Source organism: Lygodium microphyllum, chromosome 7 (assembly GCF_053477565.2).
Source record: "Lygodium microphyllum isolate KBCC chromosome 7, Lygodium_microphyllum_v1.1.10, whole genome shotgun sequence".
Taxonomy (NCBI): Eukaryota; Viridiplantae; Streptophyta; class Polypodiopsida; order Schizaeales; family Lygodiaceae; genus Lygodium; species Lygodium microphyllum.
Window position 1 is genome coordinate 98,109,747 of NC_141141.1, and position 10,212 is coordinate 98,119,958.

Genomic DNA, 10,212 nt, shown 5'->3' on the forward strand with positions numbered 1-10,212 from the left:
CCATCCAAACATAAAACACAATCATAACATTGTCTACTCTTTTGATAAAGCATTCCAAGAGATAATTTTGTTTCCTCACATAAGAGTCCTTAAAGATAATCGCTTTATCCTATAGTTTGGGAATCTTCATATGCTCTCATTATTGGTCAGTCGTTTTAGTAATCAAGTGCAATGCATCCAAGAGATTTTCTCTTAATATCATAGTTAAATATAGATGCAATGTGCATGCCATATAGTGCTTAAACAAATTAGCCACAAATCAATCAATGTGTTGCATGAATACAATATCTCAATGATTTCCTTTCTAACATATTTTTGTATTGCTTAAAAACAATACCGGACTAATCCATGCTATTGTATCTTTTGGAATATTAAAAGAACTCGAAATTCTTTGTTTTAATGTACAACACTTATATTTCTTTCTAAAGTTCTTAAAATTTTAACTTATTTATGTTAATTTTATTTATTATATCAGATGTTTTCTATATTTTACGATATTTTTTCATAAAAGCATCCTCTAAATGATCTCTTTAACACACTAATGGGTGTAGACTGAGGCCAACCTCATGCTCTATAGCCATTATATACTCATGGACCATCCCCTAATTTTCAATAATTTTTCTCACTCTTAAACTAATGATTTTCTATCAAAAATCTATTCTTAATTATTTTTAATAGTTTATTTTAATATTAATTACTATTTTTTTTAAAAAATTAGATCTATGAGGCTTATGTGGATAGTGATTCAGCTTTACATTCAATATAACTCAATAGGAACACCATTTGAACCATAAAAACCCATAAAATTATCATTATTCTATTAAATACCGCATTGTGGGTTTTATGGTTTTGACTATCATTATGTGAATGATTCAAAATTACTAATTATTATATGATTTTGGTCATATTTAAGTACACTCAACCATTTCTAATCATTTTCCTCGACAAGAATAAAAGTTTCACCATAAAATTTAATAAAAGACCGCTATGCTATAATTCACATACGCATGTATTGTATTTCAAAATTGGGAAGCCACTAATGCTCATTTATAGCCGGTTGACACCTCCTTTACACTTCCTTGATCCATCCCTTGCATTTCATCACCAACTAGCATCCATTCCCCCTTATTCTCTTAGCCCATATGAATCATGTTTATGGCGAGAGAAAAAGAGGAGAGAGAAAGACTAAAATATGATCTTTTTATGCCTTGCACCAAATTGCATGTGGTTTGGGGCAATGAAGGTGAAGAATTGTAGAAAATCAATCCCAAAATGAGGAGAGCTAATGCCAAAGGTTGCAAATCTCCATTTTTGGGAGAAAAAATGGAGTGCAAAAAATTTTGCACATCCCCCTTCCCTTGTGCCCATCTCGTCACGTTTTTAAGTTTATATGCTTCTTTAAACCACATTACTTACTTAAAACTAAAAAAATTAGTTCATTTTTTTGTGTTCGCACTATAAGGAAGTGGTTTTGAGCTGGATGGAGGGGTAAAAAACCTCAAATTCACAATTCGATTGAAAGGGTGACTTTCTGGCATCGAAATCTATCACCCTAAGCTCCATCACTTGCTTTCTGACTTTTGGATCTAGTAGTTGCTTCATAATGCCAAACCTTGCGGCCATTGAATTGGGGATCAACCATCAACAAATGGACACTTGCATTGGATTCCTAACGTGGAAATACATCTAGAAAAACTCTAACTCCTTAATCTGTGATCTTTTCGTTTTTTACCAAAACACCTCTTTTACAGCTCTCGAGCCACTTTTGTACTTTAAATTTGGCTCTAAAATCAGCCAACAATTTTGCATCATCACTAATAATCTCAACATATATAGTCAAGTTCATGAACTAATTTGTATACTCCCATACTATGAGATTATGTTGGTCAAGCTAATACCATCAGCTTTCCAACCACTCTTTTTCCACTAGGGATACAAAGACTTGAACCGTAAGTATTTTAAAGTCTTCCCAATCAATGAATTGATGATTCTCATGGCTAATGTAGCACCACCATGTGTTGACAAATCTCTCTAGATGGAGAGAGACAAATAGAATATTTTGGTCATCAATGCATGAGTAAATATTGAAGTAGGACTCTAGTTTGGAGTTCTATTCTTCCAAATCTAATGGGATGGTGACTACCCGTTGTACGTGGTAAAAATGATCTTATTACATAGCTCATTGGGGCTTTGTTTCCCATGATAGCCTTGTTATCCATGTATAACATGCTGCCTATACATACCATGCAATCCATACATACCATATGGTCCATTGAACTCATGCTACCCATTCTTGGTATGTTGGCTATTAATACCATGCTATCCATGATGGGGCTGAGCCAGATAAGTCCCATTGGGGCTCCTAGGGAGAGTGGGTGAGGTTTTGTTAGTGTGGAGCAGGGGTCTCACGGGGGGATTGGATGCATGGATGATGAGAGAGCTCAAGAGAGGCTCAGCTTGTTTGACTATGAGAAGGCTAACCAATCTCAACTGTGGAAGAAGGGGGGATACCCTTAGCTCCAAGAATACCCTATGGACCATGAAGTAGGTCCAATGGTGGAGGCCATTGTGGTTCACACTTAGATTCATTTGCCTTGTCTTGTACCAAAGTTGTGTGGCTAACTGGGCTACAAGAATGGTGAGGTGCTCCAAGATCTCTTGAGTCTGATGCTTGGAAAGGGCCATTTTTTGAATTGTTAATATCTATTTTCGAGAGCATCTAACGATGATTGGCAACCATGTCATGTGGCGGATCTCATGTTGAGAAAGGGTGTGATTGAGCATGCCATAAGGGCCAATATTGGGCAAATCCTCTTACATATTGCCACTAAAATCTTGTGTGTATCTCGATTCCTCATTCATTGAGGCCTTGGAGTCCCTAATCTCCCTCTCGACCTCCTCATGGGCGTTGCCTTTGCCTTTCTCTCCTGCCATTTGGGTGTAGTCCATAGGACTCACCATTAGTAAAATGGGTGCAGCTTCTAGTAGAAAACTCCAATGAATTAGATTTTCTATTCAAATAAAAGGAGAAAAAAATCCCTCTTTGAGATGAGGCATAAAGTTTTGTGATAGAAAATGATCAAAGAACTTTGTAATTGGATCTCTATGCCTACTTTCTTGGAGCTATCCACAGCGACCTTGCAGCACAAAAATAGCTATATCTTTTAGAATGTAGCTTTGATTAGAGAAATTTTTTATTCAAATTGAAGAGGACTATACCCTCATTAAGATGAGCTATATGATTCACTCGGAAATGGAATAGACAATTTACTGCAACAAGGTTTCTATGGTTGTTCCTAAATGCTTGCAACTAAAACATTGCCTGTCTCAGTTCAAAAGTACACTATATGAGTGGCATCCATACCATAGCATATTGAGTATGATCCCAAATACATTTAAGCATTATTTTACTTTACAATCACCACATGTGGAAGCCTCAGTATCATATATCTCACATTGACTGCATACATGTTAAGTGCCATACATGGATGCCTTGATCACTAAAAGTGTTTTATATTAGGGGGTACCTTATTAGCTCCACGATCCTTGAGGCAAGCACAAGCAACCTCAATCCCTCTCCAATAAGCTCCATCCTCCATAGTCACATGAGGTAAGAGAAGAGTAGAGAAGAGAATAAGATGAAGAGAGGAGATGGGGAGCTTCTTCTCCTCGATCCCTCACTCTCACACACTCACTCCCTCACACTCACTCACTCCCTCTCTCAAGCACAAGCAAGAAGGCAAGAAGAAGAGAAGAATAAGAAGAAGCTTTTTGCCACACACAAGAATGAGCTTCTCATTCACTTTTCAAGTTTATGTACATGCCCTACTTCCCACGGGCAGTCATCCTCAATTTTTACATGACCGGCCATGGCCTAGGCCCTTTTTCTCCATTCTTTCACTTCCTAGCTAGTCCTACCACCCTTCTAAGTTAACAATTTGCACAGGAGGGAGCCTGGTGCTCTTTTACAAGGATTTGAGAGTGCCTTTGCATTTAAAGGTGGGCTTTCTTACTTTTAACTCCTCCAGAATTTAGTGGCTGTGCCTTGGACTTTTGGCGATTGTTCCCATGCTTTTGGATTTTTTTCGGACTTATTATTCTTCTCGGCGCCTTCTCCATGCCTGGCCTACACCTTTTCCTAATTCTCAGATTTTTCAATTTTCCTGCTTTTTTCCTGTTGTTGGTGTTGTAGTAAACAGACAATCATTGGGTAGCAAGATAAACATTTGAGATCCCAATCCATCGAAGAATACCTCACCCAATGGCAAGGCATACCCCTAGAAGAAACTTCTTGGCACTTAGCCACCATCGTGGAAGAGTTTCCTAACCTCCAAGAGGCCTAATGGGTTGGTGACTAGATACATATGCCTGGTTTTGATCCCACACTGCATGCTACAGACTACACATTATTTTAGAAGAGTTTTGTATCGACATTAACTATAGCCATGTGCTTCATATATGGGCTGAAAGTGCTCATCAAGCTCCATTTTGACATGTAGCACACCACATTTAGAGAAGCCTATCAAAAGTTATGATAGATTTACCTCATTAGGCATGTGGTGGACAACATGCTATCCATAGTCTTCACCCAATCTTCTCATTGTAATGTAGATTATATTACTCTATGCCCCACTCCCAACCACTCTAACAAGTCCATCTAATTGCCTTTCTTTAAAGGGAAAAAACTTCCATGGTCAAGATGGAATATCACAAGTGGGATACACAAAAACTAGGGGTTAGATACCTAGTGACATTGACTAGGGTATAAAAGATATAAGAGACCCAGCTTAGGGCATCCACGTATAATCAAGAAAAGACTCTTCACATTATTCTTCAGCTTCCTTCCTCTTTCTTCCCTCTTTTTTGTCTTTCTCTCTCCTCTTCTAGTATTTCTCCCTTTTCTTTTTCCTCTATTTCTCTCTCTTCTTCTCTTTCTCCTCTCTCCTTCCAGTCTCATTTATTACACTAGTAGAGGACTACTCCTAAGCCTTTGATTGATACATTAGTGTGCACATGGAACTCCTTCCTCTTGTCAGGAGGTTACATGATAGGTGCTCCAATAAGGCACTACTTCAGAGTGTTAAAGACTGCTTCATATGGCCAAGAAATACTCTGAGTTATTTAAGAGTAGTTGGTGCTATTAGGGCTGCAATCTTCAAAGAACTTATCTTAGGGATATAATGAACAATGACACATGTTTGAGGCATGCTACCATAATTGGTGATTTGAAGAATGACTTAGTCTTCAAAGAAATTACAAACAAGAAGTCAAAGACTACATGAAGGTCAAGAAAGCTTGGTTAAAACGATCTCCAAGATCCTCAAATAACATTTTTGACACCTCATATCCAGTAGATTTAGATGATTTGTAGATCTATGCATTTGCTTTGGTCAAAGTTACTTGAAAAACCAATTTGGTGAGTAAAATATTGTTATATTGCACTTTCAAATCACCTAGAATTTGTATTTATGTTGAATATTTCATATTTGGAGGCACTAAATGAAAATTATAGGTTAGATGTCATCTAATAAATCCTCCAACTTCTAAATTTTCATGAGATACCAAATCAAGACAGTTTAAATTCTTTGGGTAATAGATCATTGTAACATGTTTGCCTATCGGATGTCCAAGCACGTTTTAGCAGTCTATCAAGAAAAAAATCTAAGCGTCGTTGCTCGGTACTCCCATGGAATGTTTTGGGGTTTGCCACCTAGGGTTTCCCGAGTCCCACCTTGCAACGAAACGTTCACAACCGAGGAACCCACTAGGATTAACCTGAAATCCGGGTTCCTAGTGGCCAAGGTCTCATGACAGCATGCTAGTGTTGGCGAGTCCTGGTCATCCTACTTTACACTTAGAGATACCTAAGCCGAAGCAGACCCATGCCGCACTTGGTTCAAAGAGAATGGGAAACAAGAGGGATGCGCCACTCAACCTCTGTACCCGTAGGGCATAGTCTCATTATGGTCCCCTAAAACAGCATGAATCGGGGTTCTAACCTAATGATTGCTAAGCCTCGATTGTCAATAAAACCTTGTGAGAAGCCTCCCAATTCTCTGGGATCACCGTGCCGTAGGACAGACCCGTCGGGAGTTTTGCCTATCCACTTCCCTCAGTAGGCATTCTTTATTTATCTAATTAGGTCCTATTTATGTGTGACATTTAAAATAACCTTTATTAATTAAGCCTTTCAGGAAACATGGTTTGTTTGCATAATTTATGGCATAGATACGAATACATAGCAAGCAATCCTTTGACAACAAGTTCAAAAAAATTCCTTGACTTATCTTCAAGTTAATCTTTGTCTCTTGCCCAGATAGGAGAAATTATCTATCCCTTTTGTCCAACAGAAGTAACCGGTCCAAATCACATGGCAGCATAATTTTAGTCATTTATCTAGAATAGGATCTTCCAACGCCATAGACGTTGGGCTCACGATAGTCTTCAACTCCATTCTAGACTAGGAAAGGGGTGTCCAGAGCTCAACCTAAGCCCAAGAAACCTAGGAGTGAGACACAACTTTAGTGGTTGGCCTTTTTTATCACTCGACCTTCAGCCCATGAATCGAGCAGTGCCCTCTTAGGTTGAAACATGGTGTGACCTTGGAGATGATTCATCTACACAAAATATCCTTTTTTAATTAATCCCATTAAGAATCAAGCACAATCAAGGAGCAATCAAGGCAATCAGCCTAATATCATGATGGAACCTAAAATGGTCCGGTAGTGGCTAACGCACTAGCTGGACCTGATGCCCTCAGCAGACAACCCCATCTCATGGCATCGCGGGCCAAGAGCATCTATCGAGGGATACACTATCCTAAACACTAATCATTGCATGTCTATAGTCTGTAATCCAATGGATGTTTCCTTTCCCCATCTCCTCAGAGGGAGATTATACATATATCGGCATTAAATGCCACATGTCACAGACACAAGGGCACCCCATTGGCTGATTGTTGTGGCCCTACTGCAGCTCTCCTACATCTTGGGGATTGGCTCCTCAACGCACTACTTCCACACATAGACATATTCGAAACAAAATCCCCTCTTAGTGCCAATATATTTAACAATTCAAGAATGCACTTATCCTCACTTATCCGTCCCTTTGGACCTTACTCACTCTCTCTACGTGGATCAAGCCCTAGAGAAACCAAGTGCTATGCATCCAAGAGCTTGTTTGATAACATTTAACGATGCTTGATGCAAATGTATATATGATTAAGTGCTCAAACAATTGAAAAACAGCCTCATGCATTGTGCAAATCCATTCTTTTCATGTTTCCATACACTAATGCATAATTGCTACAATGAGAGAAGACATCGAGCCTTACACGTGTTGTACTTCCCTTTATTTAACTTAATGTCATCCTATATGAATAATGCAGCAAATACATCAGATTTAATATTATATTTCAGCACTCAAACTTCCCTCCCTTCTACCGTTTAAAGTTTTGCTTACAGTGATAGGTAAAGGGGTAATTTCATGTGTATTTCACACGAAATAAGCAGTAAATACTCACAAAAATATACAAATGGGGATAACCTGAGGCAAACCCTCATGCTTTATCCTCATTATACACTCATAGACACATCCATAATTTTCCATAATTTTCCTCGTCCATTCCTTATTTTTTCCCCTTCTAAAGAGCATTTTTTCCTATTTTTCCTTATTTTTTCTTATTTATTATCATTAAAAATGGAAGAAAATTAGCATTATTTTAGAGCTGTGGCTCTTGAGTCCTTAAGCAGTAACCGTGTAGATTTTATTGGTGTTTTGTTTCATGCTTTTCCCATTTTAAGCCCCAAAAACCCTATTTTTACTCTAAAAACCATGCTGTTTGGATTTTTTCCATTTATTTCCCATACTTTAAGTGTATATTTTTTGATTTTTTTATTACTCATCAATTTTCAGCCCATATGAACATTGCTAACCTCATCAAATGCGAAAAAAGAGCCATTTCCTTTGTAAAAATGTCATTACCATGTATTTTTCATTATTTCGGGTTTTGCAACTTGTTATGGGTCTGCAAATCAGGGCCCATTTGATGCTTAGCCTGCCTCCACACTGCCTGTGTTTAGTACACCTTCGGTTTGGAAGCAATTCGATACCACGTCGGGACAAGCATTCATCAACCGGGCTTCATTCTTCTTCACACGCAGGAACTGTCCCCTGGCAGGAGAGAGAGGGAGGAGAGAGAAAGACTAAAAATGAGATTTTTAAATCCTCCATTAAAACGGGCAAGCTTGCAGCCATCTTGTTCCTCTTCTTGCCCTGATTTAGAATCTCCCTCTCTCTCTCCAAACGGGTTTGAATCGGAGAGGCAACGAGCAAAAATGAGGAGGCGCATTGATGCTTCCCTCTGTTTGACAGCTTTTGCATTAGTTTCAAGGCTTTTATTAAGCCTAAGGTTTAAAACATTAAAATAACCGGTTCACCTTTTTGTGTTCACACTGTCCCGCAAGTGGATTTTTAAATTTTGAAGGCTCAAACGAACTCCGATTGGAGAGACTGCTTCATGGCGTCGAACTCCATCAATTGGCCTCTCCCACGCACTTTACGGCTTCCCGATCCGGTATAGCTGCTTTATAATGCCCAACATTGCAGGGATTAAATGGAGGGTCAAACGACCTCCGATTGATGAACTGAGACTTGTGTTGGATTCCTGATGTCGAAATACATTTAGGAAGACTCTAGCTCAGCCATTTGCCACCATTAGATTTTTCATGAAAATTGGCTCTTTAACACCTCTCGGGCACTTTTCGGCTTCAAAACGAGCTTCAACACTTCAAGAACGGGTCCAAATCGGGTCCTAAAATCCAGCTCTCATTGGCGACCACGGGATAGGGCGACTCAGCCCTCGAATCCCACAAACGAATCTGCACACAAACACAACCACAAAGAGCATCAAGGTGATACAAAATAGATACACAACAAAACACATCACAACTCTCACCCTATCCCCTTGTCAAGTCCAAGGCATGAAATCCACGAGGAGTAGGCCTAGCAAAATCTGACAAAATACCTAAAGCTAATCACTAAGCAACTGCTCCAAGACAACCAAGCTAAAAAGATCTATCCAAGAGGTCATCTGAACTACCTATCTAACTAAGGACAACTCAACTAGGAGCTCCTATTAGGTGAGGACTCCTATAGCCGAATCAACAAATATTATCTTTTAGCACATTGGGTCTTTAGACTCTTATTTTCCATACTCGGGTGTGTAAAAAGGAGGGAGCTGAGCGTAGTGACCCAAGGAGAGCAAGGCATCGGCCTTAGGTCTTGTCTCGATACCCAAGAACTTACCAAGCCCGTGCAAGGCGACACTTAATCCTTTTATAACGCTCACTTTTATTTTTGCTTCAGCCTTCACGTATTCTTATTTTCCAACTAGATGCCACCCCTAAGAAGACAAGGCATCGGCCCCGGGTCTGTCTCGTCCCCCCAAGAACCTACCATGGCTTTGCAAGGCGATAAACAACAGCTCAAGGATTTTTCTTTCTTTCCTTTTCTACTTTTATAGGGGTTAGAACCCCTTTTTACACACCTCCGTATATTCATATATTTTCTTTCAGATATTTAGGGTTTTGTTTCTTTCCATCATTATTTTAGTAGGCTTCTCTGACAACCTCACAACTAACCAAAACTCCTAGAACGGCCGCCTAACAGGTCAGTAGAACATGGTCACTAGAACTCACATCTAAAACAGGTCTTACAATGCCTAACAATGCCTTGCAGGAGGTAATGACTACTCAGACCTCCCCCAGACATACAAATCCTAATACTGGGACTTCATGCCTTGATTGCCGATCCCTAATAAGAAAAGAAATCCCCCACAAGACCAAGAGCTAGCCGAAGTGGACATGCGGTCTAGTGGACATGCGGTCTAGTGGCTCTATCCTGACTTCGGCTAGCTCTTGGTCTTGTGCCGTGTTCTTACCCTTATTCTGCATGTCAGGGGCTGATCTCTCGCTAAAGGTTGTGGCTTTCTCTATGGTTCTTTGGCTAGAGCCATCTCGATTCGAGCTTCTAGCTCTTTTCTCCCTAAGCTGGTCGTCTACCCTTATTTCCTCATTGAAAACCCTAGCAAGCACATCTTTCTGCAAGCTCGAGTTGCTTGTCAGTGCGTTGTAAAGTTCCTTGTTGCAGATTCCATTTATAAAAACGGTAGAGACCACTCTCTTGTTTGGTCATTTGTTGGTAGGGATTCTC